Here is a 23,147-nt window from a genome sequence, read left to right as displayed (position 1 = left end):
CGGACAGATATTTAGAAATAATGCTCAGGTTTGGGTTGTGTTCGGTCACGTCGGGGTTATTTCAGTGAAAAATGATGGACCTACTGTCTAATGTAATTTAGCGATGGAGGACCAGCAACATCCTGCCTGGGCTCAGATTGGGTTCAAAAACAAAAATGCCTGTCAGGCTCGGGTCGGGTTTGGACAAAAAAATATGTGGCCCGATCTGCACTCCAGGTTGGATGGATGAATGAATGAAAGGCGAGGTTTCAGGGCATCACTACCACTCTGTGTTGTGTCTGTGTTTCTTCTTGCTCTTCCTCTGTCTTCTCTGCTTGTGCTCTCTCCCTGGGGGATACTACACTCCTGATACTCCTGTTTGATCCTGACTGTTCACATTGCTCTCTGCAGTGATTTTTGTTATCAGAGCGTGTAAAGGGTGTCTTGTGCTTACCTGTAACTGGTGCATTGGTAAGAGTAGCACTATGTTGGTAATATTATTATTAGTGATAGGAATAGCACTAATTTTCACCCTAGAAGTGAGAATAATTTGACATTTAACTGTGATATTCCAAATGTGGCTCTGGGGACAAGAAGGCCTGGGCGATATGGACTAAAATCACATTGCTTGACTTCTTTCTTCAACAGCTTTGAGCAGAACAGATAGCCTAGCTTCTCATGTCAAGCTGGTTGAACCTGGCAGCAACAGAGCAGATGTTCAGCCTGTCAGATATCCATGTGTTAATACCAAGGGAGGTTTTAATAGAGCATGTGGACCACTGTTGTACTCGGCTAGGTCAGGCAGTGCTGATAAGACCCTCTGATCAATGGGAGTCTGAAGCAGATGCTTAAACATTCATTAATACTCTCACTTTAACATTGATTTTTCCCCCCAGAGTTGAAAAAGGCCCCACGGCCACAGACTTGTAGTCACTCCACAGTATGTCAACCACAAAAAGATGATTATTTAACTATGAAATATTGCTTGCTGAGCATGGGTGTATTATGTCTTGGCCCCTTCATAGTTTGAACAGGTGTCACAGTCTGATTTGTACGATATGCAGCACAGTTGTGATAAGATTTATTGCAAACATAAATTGCTGCAGATGATTACAGTGAGGGTTTGATTTATGCCTCCTTCATTGAGGCAATCAGCATAATTTCCCCCAGGTAAGACACACACACACACACACACACACACACACACACACACACACACACACACACACGCACACACAGTCTCACACACACACAGAAATACATATTCACACACAGATACATGTATGTGCACGTGCATGCCCACATGCACATACAGTAAAGGGCTACACACATGCACACACACACACATACAAAGCTGCTGCTGATCTGATGTCATACCGTGAAGGCTTCTCAGGCTAAGATCATATCTCTTCCCACATCAGTATTCCCTCCTGTAAGGAGCTCTTTAAATATGTACCTACTGCCTGTGGCTCAAACAGGCAAACACCAAACACACGTGCACGTGCACGTGCACGTGCACGTGTGCACACACACACACACACACACACACACACACACAGACACACACACACACACAGACACACACACACACACACACACACACACACACACACACACACAGCACAATAGGCCCTCAAAATGCCCTCCTAACATGCTGGCTGATAATAAGTTTATTGGTTATCACATTGTTCATCAGTGGGGAAATGATGTAACATTATTATACCATTGTACCAACTATCTTGTGTAATCTAGGCACATTAGCCGAGTTACCATAAGAGCTCAGATTCTTTAATTACAGTGTTTGTTAAGGTTGGCATCTGAGACCATTCCTCCATGCCAAATCTCTCCACATCTTTTGGAGTATTTGCCCCTCGATAATGGACTCTCTTCCTCTGCACACCCCAGTGGTTTTTGGTGGGGTTCAGGTCAGGGGACGGGGATAGTCATTTCAAAAGCTTGATACTCTGGCCAGTAAACCATTTCTTTGCGGATTTGGAGGAATGCTCCGGATTGTTGTCTTAGTGAAGACTGAACCATGACCCAGTTTTAGCTCCTAACAAGATTCCCGGTTTCCTGTGAAGCAAAACAGTCCCACAACTTCACATATCTACCACCATGTTTAACTGTGGGGATTAAGTTCTTTTCTGCATGAGTATTCCTCTTTTTGCACCAGACCAACTTCTTTTTTAGAGCCATAAGCAGCCTCTTTTTAGGTTTCATCTGACCGCACAACTCAAGTTCCACTGGTGTTGTTTTGTGATGTCGTTGTTGAACTAATCAACTGCTGCAGCTCTGCAACTCCTGAACCAAACTACTTACTGTTTATGAAGACAGCATACACTTGTATCCTCCAGCTGGGTTTGTCAAACCTCCAGTTGTTTTAGATTTTTGCCAGTGATAGCTTCCTTCCTCCAGGACCTTTGGGCAACGGCTAAGGATGTGTGCCAGAGATCCTCTTCCTAAACACAAGCTCATATCTCAGCCTTACCCCAGGAGGTTGGATGGGATAATTGTAATTAAATCACAAAATAAATGTATCGGTAATACTTTACAGTTACTGAGAACAAAAATTTAATTAAATTGCAGTCACTAATCAAAATGTTGGTGATTACTTAAGGGTTACACATCTATTTTTTGGTAAAAAGCTTATATGTCGAATATAACATTAATTCTGTTGCTTTGCATCTTTTTGCAGGAATGTCTTCTGGTGCCAGATTTCCAGACAACATGGGTCAGCAGAGCTGTCACGACAGATTTGAGTACAACATCATCAAGGGTAGGATGGCTTACAAGGAGCTGTCGCTACGTCTAGACAGGCTCCTTTCATTTGACAGTATGTGCTCAAATTTGGAGCGTTGTTTTTGATTGGTTCTCCAATTTGCTCCACCTCTTATTGGTGTTAACTGAAATAGAATTTAGAATTGTTTTTAGCTGGTTTGTGTGGGTTTAAAAAAAAAAAAAAATGTTTTAACTGACAATATGAATGACAATTGTAATAGTATAGTGTATATATATGTATTTTTTTTTCTTTTTCTGTCTTGTTTATTTAAATACTAATAATATAAATAATATTAATCGTATGATAATAAGATAATTTAGAGAATTTAGAAACAGCATTTGGCATTTTAGTGATTATTTGTACTGGCTGGTTGCTTTCAAGGCCAGGAGTGAGCGAGCAACTGAGCGAACGAGTGAGCGAGCAACTGAGCGAACGAGTGAGCGAGCAACTGAGTGAACGAGTGAGCAAGCAAGCAGCAAGCTTGTGTGTGTGTGGGCCTGATCATCATCGTCCTCATCATCACCCTCTTCATCGTGAGCAGGTTGCAGGAAAGAAAAATAATAATTTATTAACTGAAACTAGACTAGAAAATAAGAAACACAAGGAACACAAGCAACTTAAGTAGCACTAGGAATAACCACATGGTAGCAAACACAAAAACTAGACAAGGAACAGAGCTGAAACAGGACTTATTAATGCACTTGGAACTAATTGGGGAAACAAGACACACCTGGAGAAAGGGCTGGGACACAAGACAGGAGAACACAGAGGACAGGCTGAGGGAAACACCGGGCAGGGAACAGAACTACCAGGTATAATCACAGACTCAGGACAGGTGTGGGAACTGGAAGGGGCAAACAAAACTGAGTAACAAGACACAGGTGAAAACACTAATGAGTGACACAGCAGGGCAAATGAAACAACGCGAAACACAAAGAAAACACAGCACAGAACACAAAGAAGTCCATAAACAAAGAGTTTGAAGGGAAACACAGGAGATCAAGAATACAAGAGTCCACAAAGGCCAAAAATAGTCCAGGGGACAGTCAATAAACAATGTTCAACAAAAGTCCAAAACCAAAGATCAAAATACAGAACCCTGACGCCGAGTCTGCCATGTCTGTGATCAGCTGACCACGTCATGGCGGGCGAGACAAGAACATGTTTCAGTGCTGGAAATTCAACAACAAGATCAGACAAGGGCTCTAACATTACTGTATCGTGTAAAGTTTTTGTTTACTTACAAAAAAGTTTTGTCAGAAAAGTAATCACAAAGTAATCAAATTACATTGGTGAAATAATGAAATTAGTTACATTACTTACTACATTTTTAACAAGTTAACTAGTAATCTGTCACATAATTCATTTAAAAGTAACCGTAACAACACTGCGGAGGACATCATATACATATTGAATAAGGAACTTGCTATTAAGTGTGTTGACTTTCCAGAGCTTTGACCAACAAATGTTTCTGACTAAACTTTTTACGGTCGAGATGTTTGCGGCTTAACTGCAGAGGGAATAAAACTCCAAAATTTCAGTTATTAAGTCACAACTGTGAGGACAAAAAAACCCCACATTTCTTCAATTTAGTCTTTTTTTATGTGGCAGGAATGGGCATCCATAATTACTGTAGTGCCTCGATGTAGTGTCTCTCGCTGCTTCTTTTTCAAATGTTAATAGTCTTTATTAAATCCAAAAATGTACCAAACAACACCACTGAGCAACAAACCCAGCTCTCAGTTTCTTGTGGCTTTAAACTCAGAGGGATTTTAATGCCAAGCACAATGTTCTTTTCTATTCATGGACAAGATATATATCACATAATTTTCAGAACAGGATTTTTTTTTTTTTTTTTTTTTTTTTTTTTTTTTTTTATTAAAGATTATCTTTTGGGGATTTCTGCTTTATTAGACACTCACAGTGGAGAGAGACAGGAAAGACAGGGTAGAGAGAGAATGACATGCAGCAAAGGGGCAAGGAAGCCCAAGCCAAGTTTTACATGGTGAGCCAGGTTTACTCCAATCATGGCAGCCAACTTAAATTCAAATTGGTGGGAAAACAACAACAACAACAACAACAAAAATCACTCTTTTTACCACAATGTCAGCTTTTCCTATAAAACATAATCTTTGTCACATCATGTTCTCTGAAATAAACCCTGCTTAACAACATGTTTTCATGAAACTGAGGGGGTTTGCATGCGGGAGACTATGAACTAATTATATTTAAGACATTTTTTTTCCCCCAAATACTTGGTGTCTTTCAGAAAAATTATAATGGAATTACACGTTTGATTCCACTTATATTTTGCATGCAAAGTAAAGCTGTTGAGCCGTTGTTTTTAATAGCTTTCAAATCTCCTCTTTACCAAGGTTGCCAGTTCCAGAGGGCACTGCGGGGTAAGCACACATACACACACACACATACACACACAGACAAGCATGACACAACACAATGCAGACAGCACTTTAAAGAAACACACACACACATACACACACTCGCCTGTACAGCTCCGTTGTTAAAATGCATCGGAGTGGCCTTCGGACTTGGTGGAAGGGAATCTGTCCTGCTAAGTGCTTAGGCCAGCACTATTTGGAATGGAGATGGTATGTTGACTGAGGCTCTTAATGAGACACATTGGCTAAATGGTCAAAACTGTTTTACTGTAATAGATCCCCGGTGTGCCGTTGAGCTTGTTTCTACATGGTTGCACTATTTCATGCTTTTATGTGTTTGAAATTACAGTGGCATTTCATTGAGCCTGTGCACCCTCTCTATCAATCATCCCATCATCCATGTACAGTTTCTGTGTCATACAAAGCCACACACACACACACACAGGCACACGCACACACAAGCACACTCCATAAGTCATCTCAGCATGTTTATGGAAGGTCTGGGATCAATAGGCAGCCAGCCTCTGGACATCAGGAATCAATACTGCAGCACACAGAGCAAGAACAAAGCCGTGCCATGGATACGCACTCGTACACACACCGCACGTTCATACAGTAGAGCCACAATCACATGACCAGCATGGACACACACAAACCGCTGACATGGCCGGGGAATCGTTTCTTCTAGTGCTGGGGGCTGTGTGATAAGGTCTTGGCCTCCAGTGATGCAGAGGGCAGATGTGTTTGAGAGCAAATGTAAACTGTAATGCCGAACTGCCATATGTCATTTATACAGACAGTGAACACATGCAGAGCTGTGGCATGAATTTTACATTCGCTTTAGGTATAATAGACTGACAGTTTTGCCAGAAGAGCCTGGAACAGCAGAGGAGTTTGTGTCCAAAATGGGATATTCAGCATTAGCTGCAATTCACACCTGCTGTGAAATTATGAAATTATTCCGTGAATGGAAGTAAAGCCTATTATTGTTTGTCATTCAAGTTGTGAGTCACCTTAAGATCTGTTGCTTTCAAAACAGCTACGCTTTTAAGAACTGAATAATCAGCGTTCTCGAAAACAGTACTGATGAATGTCAATGTATTTCTTTACAAAAAGGATATATGGGTTTTTGGAATGAAAGCCTTCAGATGCTGTTTGTGAATGCAGGTTGGAGGAGCTGCCTTCGCTTTGAAACGACTTTCTGCCACGGCTCTCCGTCTCCGTATAAATAGAACAACAAAACCTCACCAAAATGTTTTACCTGAGTTAAAATGAGAGGCAGTTCGTCTTGTGGAAACCAAGTGTGTTGTTTTATAGACGTTGGGGGGAGGGGGACCAGGTGGATGGCAGGGAGGAAGAGGAAAACAGGGAAAAAAAAAACGGGCAATTAGGAGATAGAGAGGCATAAGGAGAAAAAAAAATCTATTTTGGACGATTTCAAACAAGCTTGTCACAACAGTCCCAGGGGACTCAAGCTGTCTGTCTCTCCAAGTTGATACGCATGAGCACACACAGACACGAACACACGTCAGTTTGTGTAAGTTCATCACACACACACAGACACACACGTGTCAGTCTGTGTGAGTTTCTGTGACAATACGATCAGTCTGCACCCTACAGGCTGTAACCCTTGTAAAATATTCTCAAAACACTTTAATTAAAACGTCTCCCACAATTACAGCACATCCTGGCGCTTTGACCTTCACACCTCCCATGCATACTGTCTCATACATTGTCTCTACCTCTCTTTCTCACTGTCCCTCTCTGTCTTACACACACACACACACACAGGCACACATACACACTCAGTCTCTGTCATGTGGAAATCTTGTAACTCTACTCTTGCAGTCTTTCATGCTTTTGCTTGAAGTGAAAATTTACACCTTTTTTTTTTTTTTTTTAATACGAGATAGATTTCATCACCTTAGGACCAACATGACCTAAAATACACGTATATATGTAGTTTTCTGCTTTGACATTTGTTTGAGCGTATGCTGTGCTAACACCCACTTTGCTCATTTGCAAGTGAGTGATTCATAAAGCCACACTGCCACGCCAAAAATACCAGCCTCTTTTCCCAGGCGATGCATTTCCAGGTGAATTTCCCCCTTGAGGGTTTTTAGGCATTTCTCCCTCACATTTCCCCGTTAATTTTATTTTGTATCTTTTATAAAGTTTCTTATATATGTAAATAAAACAAACCAAACCAAATTTCCCTGTGAGGAGTGAATTGCCTTTTTGCACAATCTCTGCAAATACATCTGGCCGCATATGTAATCATGAATAAATTAGATAACTTAGATAACTTAGATAATTAATATGCATAAATGCTCACTCATTTAATGACGTAATTGGCTGAAAAGGTGCACTTTGATCTGCCTGAATGGATCATCATGACAAACACAGAATTTGGTGGATTACTTGTGCTTTCTCTTTATTTATGAAGGTGCACTTGTTTAATAATGTTTTTGTTGTTGGCTTTGTATGCTTTTATGTTTTTTTAATCTATTTTTTAATCTATTTTGCTCCAGTAATTCAGCGTAAGAAAATGTGATTTACAAATAAACTAATCTTGTCGATAGGTATGAAAGAAGAGATCAGACAAATAATTTACTAATATTGGCTAGCACTTTCCTTGGAGCTCAGAAATTGATAATTTAGTTTTTTCTTTGCCTTGACACCATGACAGGAGGCACAAACAGATGTAGTTAATATTAGTGGTTGACTGATTTTTTTCAGTGGCTGATGCCAATTATTACAGAGTAGAACAGCCAACAGCCAGTATATAATACTAATATCATGTTGTTGTTGTTGTTGTTGTTTTTTGCATTTGATAAAACAAAATTACTCAACTTGAATGAACATTCATTAAACACTAAAGTTATTGTCTGCACTCTCTACCTCCTTAAGCAGATCTGCGCTGTTTCTGCAATTAACTTATTTTTGATTTAAAAAAAAAAAAAACATCCACAGGTAATCAAAAAACTAAACTTTGTAAAAAAAAAAAAAAAAAAAAAAAGCAGACATTGTCCGATGGTGATTATCTCAAAATGCCCGATAATAGGCTGAGTAATTGGTCTATTTCTAGTTAGCAGTGTTGTTAAATATGGAACATTATCATCAGCATGTTGGTTTACATTGGCTTGGTGATAAATTAACTTTGGCTCCAGTTAACATCAGCTCTGTTCCTTCTTGGTATTAAAATGTATCTTTGGTGGGAACAAGGCCTTTACAAATGAGCTGAAATTACCGTGCCAGAGATTTAGGGCTCTAGTTTCCCGGCGCAGCGCGGGGTGGCGCAGTGAGGCGAACCCCGCGCAGAGCTAGTTTCGACCGGCGAAACGGCAGAGGCGGACAGTGTCCAAGTTTCGCAGACGGACTTGCGCCGAGATGGGAGTTGCGGCGCAGCAGCGGGAGGTGTCAACAGATTCAACTTGGCGCAGTGACAGTTTCGTGCCAAAAGGCTTCGCCGAGGTGCGCCAAAAGCTCGCCATCTGAAACCATGTCTACTTTCCGCGCAAGGCGGAGCGGAGCCGGCGCAGTGGAAGTTTGGCTGGCTGGCGCACATCACCAAAACCTCACAATCAGCACAAACGGTGCCAATCTCCTTTGATCTGACATCAGCTGTGACGGGACAGTTGATATGGAAATATATGTATGTGCTGATTGTGATTGTAGCATTGAATAGTGTTTTTTTTGGTATTTATTGCATTGTTCATGTGTCTGACATTCCGGAAGCCTGCCTGTGAGGTTTTGGTGACGTGTCCGCGCTGCTCGCCGGTCTCCGCTCCGCACCTGTCTCCTGGGCTCCGCTCCGCCTGCGGCAGTAGACCTCCTTGTCTGTTTTGTAAACTTTCATTACGCCTTCACGCAGGGCATTTTAAAGGCAAGGACAGGGGCTCATTTGATTGGTTAAATGTGAATCGGCTGTGTCAAACCCACTCCACGCCTTCTCTCCTCCCTTGCGCCGGTAGGAGGGACGGCGGAGTACTTGCGCTACCGAGCATGGCGTGCCAAACTTGGAAAATCCGCCTGGCCACACCCAGTTGGCGAAGCGCATCTGCGCTACGCCCCCACCTCGCCAGGTCTGCGAAACTAGAGCCCTTAGTGTGGCACTTTGTCTTTACCTCCGAGTTTTATGAATCTGGGCCATCGTCCCTTGTTTCTCGTACGTTCCTGAAACAACTGAAACTGCACTGGATACTAGTGAAATCATCTCTGTGCTTTTGGTAGATATTTTTTTCACTTAAATATTTTATGACTCAACACTATGTAGATTAAACGACTTGTTAAGATGGACAATTTTTTTATTGTTTTTTTGCAAGTGTGTACATCGAGGAACAGTATCTCTGTGTCTCTGTGCGCCTTGGGGCACTGTAGCGACTTGACTGAGATTGCAGTTGTATTATCCAGCACAATGCAAACTTAACTTGAACAATCTGCTGCTGGGTTTTGCCTGTTCAGCGCTTCTCTGAGCAGCAATATCAGAGCAATAGAGGATATCCACTGCCGCACCGGGGATCTAACATATATGGATATTTAAGATAGATGTGTTGGTATCAGACGCAGGACACAGCCTCGGGTACAAACACACAAATGAAAACACACACATACACACACTCATGCACAAACACAGGGCAGCTTGCAGCTTGCCGTGGGGTAAAAGACGGCCATGATGTACCGGGGCTTTTCTGAAATGGGAATGATGATGCCGGCCGAGGCCCATGATTGGTTATCCCATTTACACCGAAGCCTGTGATAGGTTGTCTTATTTGACTGGCTCCCATCATGCATCACACGGATTCATCCTCCACTCCAGCTCCACTCAAGTAGGACCCATTCATCTCTCCCTTTCTTCCGCCTTCCTCCTGCCTCTCTCTGTTCGCCCCATTGCTAATCTGTCTTTTCTCCCTCTGTGCTTCCCTCCATCTCATTGCCTTCCCCGCATCACCTCCATCTTTTCAGCTGTAAATGCTCATCCCGCTTCCCTTCATACCACACCACTCATTTGCTTATTTTCCTTCCTGCCGCTCTCCATCCCTTCCTCCTTCACCCATATCCTTCATTTCCCTCCATTTCCTCCTCCTCCTCCCTTCTGCCACCTTTCCTCCTGGCCCCGTGCTACTCATTTTTCCTCTGCATGCTGATAAAGTGAGCGTATGAATATGTGGGGCCATTTATCAGAGATGTGTTTTACCAGCAACAGAGACCACAGCAGGGATAAGGGCGGGAGGAAATACGATTTAGATGGAGATAGGAAATAACAGCAGAGAAAATATGGTTGTGATAGAGCAGTAAGCACAGTAAAGTATACTTATTTCATTTCACTTCCTCCTGTGCGCAACACACACTATCTTGCGGCATGCCTGTGTGTGTGTGTGTGTGTGTGTGTGTGTGTGTGTGTGTGTGTGTGTGAAACCGACTGCAACCAGTAACAGATTTATAAAGAGTTATTGGCAAAACTGTTCTCTTTTCATCTCTTCTGTTCTCTTCTTTTCTCTTTTCTATCGCAAGAAAAAAAGTGCAGCAAGAAACACTACAGGGAGAGAACTTGTGTGTGAGAAAGTGAGAGATAGTGTGTGTGTGTGTCCATTTGTCTTGCCCTGTCTGTCTGGCTATACGTCTCTCTGACTGTCTGTCTCTCTCTCTCTCTCTCTCTGTCTGTCTGTCTCCAGAGTCTGTCTATCAATCACCGAGTCAATCAAATATCTAGGGCCTATCCGTCTCTTCTTCCTTCTCTCTTTCTCTCTCTCTCTCTCTCTTTCTCTCTGCCATCTATTTCTCTCCACATCCCTTCCTCCATCTTGCTGCCTTCCCTGTATCTCCCAACCCAACCTTGCTTTACACATCCATCTGTCTGTGGCACTGTCGGCCTACATGGATTTCTCGGCTGCTCAGGTTCAGCTATCTCACAAAGGCAGAGGCAGATACCCCCTCACCTCCCCACCCTTTGCTTTCCCCCCTCTTTCCCTCTTTCCCTCTTTTTCTGCTTCCTTCTCTCTCTCCATCCTCGCTACCTCCGCCCCCTCTTTCTCTCCGCCTCTCTTGGGAGTGTTGTTATCAAAAGCGATAGTCCTCACTAGCTCAAAATAATAACCAGTGTCTTTTGAAGTATGCATTGGCTGTTTGACGTCTGTGGTGTTTCATGCAGATATTGCCTCCATTTGTGACGGGGATAAACAAAAGATTAAACTTAGTTTAAGGTCAGTCACTTTGTGTGTGTGTGTGTGTGTGTGTGTGTGTGTGTGTGTGTGTGTGTGCGGTAAGTCAACCCTTGGGGTCCAAACTGGCCTCCTGTCACCTTGCCAATCATATCAGTTAGGTGTGTGCCGATAACCTTATCTCTGCCTGAGCTCTGCATAGCCATAGGGCCACCCCCAACACACACACACACAGACACACACATACACGCATCCATGCAATTGCATGCACACACACACATACACAGTCACACACACTTTTACACACAGCAAATGAAAGAGGCTAGAGAGCAGATAGGGATCGATGCAGCTAAATCAAGGACATGCACTATGCTGCTACTCTCTGTCTCTCTGTGGCTCTTATCTATAATGGAAAAGCCATACATTTACAGCTCCCTGCCTACCTTATGGTCACGCTCAATCACAACATAAAATATCGGTGTAGAGTGTTACCGCTGGAAAAAGCAAGTTAGAAATACAGATTTTGGTGTTTGACTTACAAAGAGTTTTCAGAGTTGAGAATGAACGGAGAGAGTGAGAAGTGAGGGAGAATGCATGTATTTGAGATGAGTGAAAGGGAATTTTGGCCACTGAATGTGATTTTTTAAAAATGGAACCTATATATAATTGTTGAAAATTATGGTTGTCAACATTTAGTTTCAGTTTAATTGAAAAAAAAAAAAAGTTTAAAAATCCGAAGCTGCTCTGCAGAGCACTTCTCAAGATATGCCAGTTCAACATGTCAGATTTTCACCAATTAATAATTTCTTCCATGACCCAATACCATGCTGTTTCACAACAGGAGATGCACACATTTTCATGACGCTTTCTGAAATGGGACATGATCTGCACTATATTTGTTCAGTGGCCATTAGAGGAGCCTTTTTACCACTATACCAAGTTCTAGAAAAATTGGAAGGGTGATTGTGTCCAGAAATGAGCTCTCCATTTCCCCCAGTTTGTTTAACTGGGCCAATAATGGATGGTTTGCCTCATTGTATGTCCAATGATGGGCACACAAACAGATTCATGCTATTATGTGAATCTGTTTGGAAGTTACATCACTTTTTCTGCAATCCCGCATCCACTACCATGCCCGTCATTGACCGGTCATTGTGAAAAACTAATCAGATCATCCGTGCTCCATGACCAACCTTTCCAGAAAGTTTTGTGATATTGCACTAGTTCATTCACAAGTTAAATGCCATTCACTGAGAAGCCACACCCCCTGTTAACCAGCCGGCTCTTCCTTACTTCGTGACCAACCTTTTAACAACATTTTACCATCCAAATCCATTCACAGCTTTTTGACAGATTCTGCTAACTGTTTGACAGAATGGGGTGAAAACATACAGTGAGGTAGTGAGGACTGTTGTACAACTTTGCAAACCTGTTGAAACTTTCAAATTCAACTATTGAAAGGTTATTAGATATATCAGGAGACAAATGAAATATATATGTTGTAATGTGTAATAAAAGTGGGTCAAGAGAGGTCAAGGCCAATTAGGTCAAGAGAGTTTTTCAGGATTGTCTTGGTGGGTGTGAAGATCTCTTTTCTAAGTTCTAGCTTTTCTCCCATCTGTTGCTATTTCAGTCTATTGGCTTACTTAGTGAGCAAGCAAACAGACAAACTGGTTGGTTATTAAACTGTAGCAATACTGCAAAAACGAACTATTAGTTGACTCAAGGAACGGGTCCCAGTTGGTGCAGTGGTACTGTCATTAGTTTAAGCAGCAACAGTTTTGGGGAAGGCTACAACAACCCAAAGTAAATTTGTGCTGATCCCAGCTTGGTGCTGCCACCCTCTACCACTGTAGCCTGTCGCTCTACAGCAGGAAAACTACACATTTAACTTTGTCGCCACAATGTGTAGTTTTGGTAAATTAATTTCCTGTTTTTTATTATGTTTTGAAAAGCAATGTGATCTACAATAGATAATGACACTATCGTCAATTAAATAACGCTGGCAATATGTGATAAATTTAAATTGTTTCGATTATTCAAAAGGAAAATTAAATCATGCTCAAAAGCATAACGAAATGTATCTCTGTCACTTTTTTTGTAATAATCCGAGGTGTTCACAATAAGCTGCTTGTGGAACAACCTGCTGGCTGTGTTGCTTAATGACAGTTGTTTTCCACAGCTATGAGGTAAACACACATATTTCCACACACTGTAACCGCCCCCAGATACATCACTGCCTAAAGTCTGTATTATTTTGGTGAGGTCCTTTGAGGTCCTGGTTTTGTGTCTGGCTCCTGTTTGAATCCGTATGACGGTAACGCACCACTGCTCCACGTTCACACATCTAATTCTTTTCATTCCTTGGCCCTCTTGGTTTCTCTCACTAATCAGTCACATAATGCCTTAGCCTACACAGCACAAGCCATTCAAATATATCTCAATATATCAATTGCTGTGCCTATTATAGGATGAATTAAGCCATGCATTTTTTATTATTACAACACAGCAAATGCTAAATAGAAACAGTATTGCACAAACAGAAGATAATTACTAAAGTAGGAAAAGAATATGCACATGAAACAATGAAATCCTGAGAATTGTCTCGCTCTCAACAGGCAGTAATGTGCAGTGCAAACTCAGTGACTGTTTTAGGACCTTATTATTGGAGTGCATTGATAATTAGACGCACATGGCATGGTGACAGTTCCAATGTATATAGTATAATGACTGTCAGTTTTACAGTATTTGCTGGCTTTTTATGAGCTGACAGCTGCTGTTGTCCCCAAACTAAATGTAGTCCACATCCTTGGCAGGCAATACATGTTATAAGCACTATTCACAAGGGATTAATATTATCTGGTGACCTCATATAATTGAGCAATTGCCACCCCCTGTCTGTGTTTTGTGCAGTGTATTCACACAGGATTAATGAAGTATACAAATCTCTCAAATTTATTGGCGATTTTTTCGGATCTGACTGAAAAATGAGAGGTAAAAGAGAGCTATGCTTAAGAATGCGTCTTATGGTGCAATGATGATTTTTAAGTTACACTGTCTTTGTTGGAAATAGCCACCAGAGTAATCTTTTTTTATGTAGATCTTTGAGCAAGAGTGAAGTTGCTGAATGACAGCCAGAGAGCAAAACCTGTTTATTTATGTATAAAACCACATACTTACCAAATGCTGCCATGCATGCCACCCATCTCATTACTTCATGACATTTCGCTCTTCTGATGGATTTGAACTTTGTCCGTCTGCAAACATGTCTCTGTGCTGTTATGTCGCTGCTTGTCACTGAATTTCTGCCCAAAATGCTGTCAAAACTCTCCTGTGTAGTTTGCACTACAGCTTCCACAGTTCACGGCCCCGTCAGAGCCAGAAATAGCATTTGCAAAAATTTGAAAAACACACCAAAAACTAAAGAACACTTATGAAAAACTAATTGCAAACATAAATTACTCGGGTGCTGATTCACACAGGGATGATGTTATCAGATGACCCATTTGTTGGCCAAAATATTGAAGGTAATTTAGGGTGTTAATTTCATTTCACAAATTACAAATACAGTAGATAGATAGGATTAATGTCGCTGACCACCTCTGCAGTTATCACAAATGACCAGATGCCCTGTGGGAAAGATAGTCCAGTGTGAACAGGGCAACAGGCTTTTGCTGCTGTTTTTCTCCAATATGCTTTGCTGCACAATTATCTATCGAATGCAAAACATTAGCGTTTGGGGGAACATTTTGGTAAAATTGCACCTGGCAAGAAGCAATATGCTGCGACAAATACCGGATTCTAGTTGTATCGTTTGTGCTTCATGTATCTCTGCTAATTGTGTTTGCACAGTTGCATGGTAGCAGTAACATTATTGTCTCCTGCCTGATGAAATTAGGAGGGAGGGGGGTGGCACTTTGAATCAGTGTGTGTCCATTCACCTGTCCTTTTGTCACACAGTGGCATAACTTCCAAATGGATGTTCAGATTTCCACCAGATTTGGTGGGAAGTTTGGGCATGTGTCAAGGAAGACTTGCCTAAATTTTTGTGCCTCTATATCATCAATTTAGGAGCATAAATGTGTGCTAATATGTGCAAGAGTTATGGAGCTTCAAGATCTACAGGCCCTGACATGAACTTTTTTGCTCATCAACCACTGTGGCTAATGGCGTTAAGAAGTTACCAGCCACAATCTTGTTGGGAAACTACATTTTATATGATTAAAGATGACTATGGTGTGCTGCAGTTTATATGAAGAACTAGATTTACACCCTTTTTAAATGTAAATAACCACTGTAAACACCTACATCAAGAGTACATAAAATGTACAACACCACAGTCATCAAATGTTCCATTCTGATGGAGTTGTTTGTGAAACTCCTTTTGTATGAAAACAGGCAATCGAATAAGACAAAGACATAAAAAGAGAAGCGTCTTATTGCCTATAATAAAAGTGCTGGGGTGTATGAGATTAATTGAAAAGATAAACGCTAAACTGAAAACACCTAGCAAGAGAAAAAAAGTTTGTCTATTTAAATATTTATTAACAACAGCAGTAAATAATACAAAGCAGAAGACATCTCTGCAGTAGAGAACACGTTCTTTTTGTCTAATCAATTCAACTTCATCCTGAAAACACAATTTTACTTTACATGGTATGAGTGTGTAAGTGTGAGTGTGAGAGTGAAGGAGCGAGAGGGATTAAATGTCCTCAAAGCATTCATCATCAGCATCATCTCTTCTCTGCCGGTCGCTCTGCTCCATGGAAGTTGGCCTTTGAGACCGGAGGCTTCCACCATGCCACACCTCGATGACTGGAGCCGGATCAGCGTCTGTGATGGAAGCCGAGGACAGCTGACGAGGTCTGACAAGGTCTGGCTCTGAAGACTAACCCGTCAGTCACGACGCTGAATCCCCGCTCACCATCAGCTGTTGAAGCGGGGATGCAAAACAGGAGGTCAACCACACGTCTGAGCTCAGGCCTGGGGATGTTTTGGACAACACCCGGCTCCTCGACCTAAGAGCAGTCCACTGGTCCAGGACTTCCCCCAGAGATGAAAGATACAGACGATGTCTTAGACAAAACTTACACAAAATCCATAACTTTTAATGTTTTATGTAGTCATCTTGTCATACCAAAAATAGGGAGGCACGATACTGGATTTTTTTTTGCTGATTATCAATGCCAATACCAATATATATGCACATATTTTTTCACCTGATTGCAGAGAACATCAACTCTCTCCTGTAGTGGAATTAACACATTATTATGCCTACTCTTTGATAGCCCATTGTCAGGTGCACACGTTAAATATAATGCTTTTCAAAAATGTACATATTCACTGGACAAATTAAGAAAACTACTTCAGCTTAGGCAATGTAAAATATGCCATTTATTTTCACATAACCTAGGCAAATTTGACCTATTTCACATATCGCCATGTCATATCAGCAGACGTTTTCATTCCGGCTGATACCGATATTTCATTTTAAAGCCAATATTGGGTTATACCGATGACGTGCCAATATTATTTTGCATCCCTACGAAAAAATCTGCCACTGGCCGGTACTGGAAGTTGGTAATCAGCGTGGCACACACAGTCCAGCGGCTCACATCTACAAACCTGCTGACACCCTTATACTGGTTTGTTCCCAGTAATGTCCTCAGCACAGGCCCAGGTCTACAAATTATGAGAGACAGAGAGAAAGCGAGAGAGACAACTTTAAGCGACTTAATGTTGTGATATTATTATTGTAACTATAAAATATTAAACGTGCATTTAATAATAAGTGCAGTCTATTCGGTGGCTGTACCTGGATTTGTGTTTGAGCATTAAAGCCATGCTGGGGCACAGGCAGTCATGGGCTGGGGCGTCGGTCACTGAGGAACGCTGCATGGTCAGGGACAGGCAGCCGAGCTGAGTCAGCAGGTCAGGATGGAAGCAGGAGAATTTGATGACAGCGCCATCTTTCACAATAAGGAGGAATCCTCGGGCCTTTGCTCGCTGTGTTTCATTCCCAGCTCCTTCAGGTGACTGTGCCTGACATGATAAATGCATAGAATGGAATTAGCATAAAATTACACTTTGAAAAGAATGCCAAGCCCGGACAAATTTCTACATTTGTGGATAGGAAATATTATTGCCATAACTGTCCCATGCCTGGATCAAAAAAGAAAATGAGTGGTTATAGAAAATGAATATGAAAGAATTCTGCTGGAAAACTGATATACTGAAATAAACATCAGAAGAGAAAAACAGATGAAACTAAAGAACAAGATAATCGCTAATATTTTTTCCCTCTTGCCTCTCAGAGCTCCAGTTCGATTTTATCTGCAAGCTTCTGCTTGTCCCAAGAGCTCAGATGTTGCCTGACACTTTCCAAGAGTTATACTTGAAATCAAGGTTTTGAAAGGTTGAGTAAAGATTGCAACTTGGCACGGTGTCTAACAGTCATTTCGAAGCAGCTTTTCAGTTGAACTCAAATGTCTGAAAAACTTGAAGAATTTTAAATTTTGAAACTAGTAAAAGCATATTCTAAAAGCATATGCAGGCATTTTCATGGACACTCTTTTTCTCAGTGTTTTCAGACGTACCCCATAAGCTAGTAAATCATAAACGGGCGAGATCTGATTTCTGGAGCGGATGATCACGACAGTTATTACAGTGTTGATGCCAGCGTGTGTGCAGTGCACGGTTTAATGTGGGTAGGAAGGAAGAGAGAGGGATGGGGTGGAGGATGAGTAGAGGTTAATGTGCGTGGAGCGTTTCAAAGCTTTTTTGGCTTGACTCAAAGGATGGCTGAGATCAGACGGAATGGTAGATTGCAGGTTTTACCCTCAGCCATTAGGATTACTCCACTCTCACTTGTGTCTCTCTGTCGGTCTGTCCCTCTTTCTCCCCCTATGGCCTATCTCCCATCTATGCTCTCTCTCTCCCTCTCTCTCTCTCTCTCTCTCTGTTTCTTTCTTTCATATGAATCTTTGAAGCCCACACATGCACACAATGATTCACTAACACTTTCTTCCTCTCGCTTTCTTACACACTGTCTAGTTCTCTCTCTCGCTTGTTCTGTTTTTTTTTTTTTTTGCTCTCTCTCTTGCCCATTACTTCATGCCACTGAAAAGTCTGTGCTTCAGCAGTCCTCTCCCGCTGCTGCAGACTGTCTTTAAATGGCCACATCATATTTGATGAGACAGGTAGGGGGTAGTGGGCTGCAGCTAATATCTCTCCCCAGGTCTCTCTCATGCCTCATTCTTCCTATCCTATTTACCGTGCTGTATGTGTGTGTGTGCATGTGTGTGTGAGAGAGGGAGAGCCTGTGTGTGCACACATGTATGTCTGTGCCTGAAGCCATGATGATCCATCAGGCACATACACACACTCAGGGCATAACCATTTTCCACTATCTCATTGCCTCTAAACTCGGAGAAACATATTTTAGAGATTCTGTCTTGCAGGTGTGCTGTTCCTAACCATTTCCTGTTGGATTAAAGTGGGTGAAAATGTGCAGTCAGCTGCAGGGAGGAGGGATAGATTTCCACCTTGCTGACACAAACACGCACTGTACATATATTGTACAGATGTTGTCATCTTGGAAGTCCCATATTTTCACTCCAACTTCTCTGCACTCAAGAAGTTGCTTGATATAACTTACTTGTTATCTCACATTTTAGCTGCCAGATGGCACGAGTAGTGATCTGGCTTCCAATTATTGGAGAGAGATGACTTTTGAGTTTATTGGGGGCTTATGACATAATTGAGTTTTACTCGTTAAATGCAAAGGGGTAGATAGAAATTATGTCTTTTCCTTATCACAGATCACCATCTTATTAATCTCTTACTAATGGTGTACATAAATTATTAAGAACTTTCCTTTAAAATATCCTCTGAATCATAAATTCTGACCAAAACCTATATATCGGTAGCCTACCATAGGTATATTACATTTGGCGTATATATATATATATATATATATATATATATGTGTGTGTGTATAAATATTTCTTTTCAGAATAAAATGCAGAAAAAAGATGCTTTGGATAATTTTTAAAATTTTTATTCAAGTTATGTCATGCCACCAGTCGTCGATAGCCACATTTGAGAGATCATCGGAAAAAATACGTGTTTATGTCTGTACATCGGCAGATATATCAACATCAGAATGATTTTACTCCCTAATATTGGTATTGGCGTCACCCACAAAAATCCAGTATCGGTCAGGCTCTAATAATTGCTTGAAGAGGAAGGAGACCCTCTGTTCTAGTTTTCCCCATGGTTTGGGATTAGGGATGGACCTCAAAGTAAAGATTATGCAAATCAATAGCCAATTTACAATCTTAACTTTTCAACATAATAGAGTGGGTCAAAAAAGTTGAGAGCATTGAAAATACCAAGAACAAAGCTCACTGTTGGAGAAGAAATCTATGCGAAGCCTTGACATCCCCAGACGCTTGATTATTATTTAAGTATTATGTGCATATTTCAGTTGCAATATTACATAGAATCCATTGTGATATACAGACTCCAGCTTTTGGATTTCTGTACTTGAATCCTGGCTTTTCCGCACACCATTTTGTAGCCACAGCTGTTGCACTGTTATGGTGTGGAACCCTTCTCAGTAACAGCTGAATATGAAAATAGGTGGATCCACTGACCCGTTCCCTCATTTTCTCCTCACTGACTTTACTTTGAGAAAGCACAACTAATTAGCTGTCAGACCAGGACACAGAGATACAGAGGCACACTATAGGGTAATTACACACACACACACACACACATACACACACACACACACACACACACACGCACAAACGACTCTGTGTTGATGGTGACACTTGACAAGTCAATAAGCCAATAGCTTATCTCCCAACCACCCCCCTACCCCCACCCCTCCACTTTCTATCGATTGGTTCCATAATTATTCACTTTATCTAAAGCTGGAATTAGCCACCCTATAGCTCCTAGACATCCAAAAATCCTGTGCCGATGCATACACACGCTCAAACTGTCACACACACACACACACACACACACACACACACACACACATCCACAACAAAGTGTAATCCTTGAAGTACAATACAACGGTGGTTGCCCATCGAGGAAAAAAATTCACCGCTATAAAGATGGTCTTTTCAAAGAATCGAGCTGTCTATGCATTAGAGAGGTGCAAATAGGTTTTAAATTGGTGCTATATGACCAGAGAAAACAGAGAAAATGAGCTGCGGCATTTCCTTTTGGCTCAAAAGTTAGAAAACCGACAGTGCAACTAGAATGCACCAGGCAGAGAGCACCGCCGGGTAATAAAACTGTGTGCGAAACCTAGTTTTGAGTGAGCCTCATAAAAAACGTATATTGTATGTTTTTAGACTGTAACATTGCCGTGTTAGTAACAAAACACTGTCAGTACTGCGCTTACTCAGTGCTCAGACGTCTGTTTCGCCCCCACGGACAAAAAGTGAGGAAGTAGAATGTGTAGTTCGCCAGAGCCGCCAAATAAACAGGGAGCTCTGGGTGCAGGCAACACGGACGGAAGGTACACACTGCTCATTTGCATAAACTACCCACACTGTGATGATATGGCAAAGTATTCCTTTAATGTCAATGCCCTTTAATATTTCTTTCAGCCACTTTTGGAATAGCATGTGGTGGAAGATGTGTGGGTGTGTGTGTGTGTGTGTGTGTGTGTGTGTGTGTGTGTGTGTGTGTGTGTGTGTATGTGTGCATGTGTGTACTGTCTGCCTTTGACCATGTGAAGAGGCACACACTCACTCATCTCAAAGCTGCAGTCCCAGACAGGCAGACAGGCAGGCAGACAGACAGACACAGAGAGAGACAGACAGGCAGAGCAACAGGCAGACACAAACAGATGCCAACAAGCTGACAGATGTTTGTTTTAACTTAATTTTCCCTCTTTCTTCACACCCAGCAATTGTTGAAATAAAATGAAAACTGATATTCACACGTCACACAAAGCTCAACACTAAATACAATTTACATGACATTTCCTATAACTGTGTCAAGATTCACATGATGTGAGCTGTGGAGTTGCTACCATTGATATTTGTATTTGTATCTGTATTTGTTCACCAGCCAAATTGTTTGTATTTGTAGGCATCATTTAAACAAAAATATTAAAAATGTTAAAATGCTAAAATCTCAGTAGCCCCCTGCAATCACTGTAATTGCTTTTGCACAGATATTATAGCATTACACCCCCAGTTTTACAATGGCATCAATAAGAATGACATATAAAAACAGTAACCTAGATAATATGTAACAATAAATGTATGTTTGTATAAGGACAGCCATTAACAGCAGTTGCCATAAACTGTTATAAGATGGAAAATAATCTAATCCCTTAGTTTTTTTTATTTTTTATTTTTTAATGACAGCAAGAACTGCATAAACACTGGAGGACACAGATGATCAGACAATTATGAAAACATGTTTTATGAGCTGTCTTATGTAATGAACTGATCAGGCAATTAAAAACACTTTCCTCATGAACTGCCTTATGACCTGAACAACCTGCCCACCCCATCCTCCTGTGCTCCTTCTCAGTTTTCTGTAAGTGACATTTTGTGACGTCCTGTGGTGTGGAGCAACATTCTGCTGTACTGAGCAAACTCACGGGGCAGAGAGGGATTTAACTCAACTCTGCCTTGCAAAGTCTATCAGTGGAGCAAATCACACCGGCCAAGTCAAGAAACAAAAAAAACAAAACAAAAAAAAAACTGAGCTCAGCAATGCTAACAAACAGATCAAAATAATGAAACTATTCGCCGAGCAAACAGAAAGTGTACAAACAAGCAGTCTCTCTCTGTGAGCAGGAAGCAGAAATAAACTGTCTCTTTCTCTTCAAACACTGATGAGAGTCAAGTTCTGCTCTGTTTCTCTGTGATTGTAACCACGCTATTAAAACATCCAAATATCACTGAAACAAACTGCTCCTGGTGCTCCACTGGCTTGGTGCATGTCAAGGAAAATGCGAGCTGTGGGTTTGGACATTTTGGCCTGAGGGTGGCGCCAGATGAAAAGTCCAGGGTCACCATTGTTGACATGGTTCATTCACAGGGTAGCATGCTTTCCACTCTTCATGGCAAACAGGCCAATAGATTTTGTGTTGTCAAATTTGACATTTTGGCCTAAGGGTGGTGCTAGTCATAGATCTCCAAAAATAGACCTCTGCAGTCGACTCAGAATGTGGAGGAGTTGTTTTGTGAGGGTTTTTTTTATTATTTATTTATTTTTTTAAGATGACGTCAGTTAGTGGGCTTTGCAATATGGCAATAAAACAAGACACATTCTTTTAAAAATGCACTGGGAATATATTGCAACAGGAATATGGAATATTATTATGTTTTTTTTTTTGTTTTTTGTTTTTTTTTTTTGGCCTTTTCATCCGCGAGGGGCAAATTAACTGGATTAATTAACTCGAGAATCGCAAAGGACAGCACCAAAGCCACTCTGCCTATTATAATCAACATGAAAACATGTAACATGCAAGTGTGTGAAATTAATAAATGCCTATAGTACCAAACAAAAACTGATGCTGCCCACTGAGCTGGTGGAGTGTGTGTTTATGTGTGTGTGTGTGTGTGTGTGTGTGTGTGTGTGCATGTTGGGGATGGGGGTGAGGTCAATGATTTGTTGAATATTGAAAGGCCGACTGGGGCTTTAGTGGAAGTTTTACATCTGGTGTATCCCTTGAATCTTCCTTTTGGGAGTATGAATGCATCTTGACTGCAAAATTGAATTTTGGCCAGAGGTGGCGCTTGAGGAAAGGTCATTAGATCCCCAAAATAACTGGGTTCATCCTCTTGG

This window comes from Myripristis murdjan, chromosome 7 (assembly GCF_902150065.1).
Source record: "Myripristis murdjan chromosome 7, fMyrMur1.1, whole genome shotgun sequence".
Lineage (NCBI taxonomy): Eukaryota > Metazoa > Chordata > Actinopteri > Holocentriformes > Holocentridae > Myripristis > Myripristis murdjan.
Note: the sequence above shows the minus strand (reverse complement) of the source record.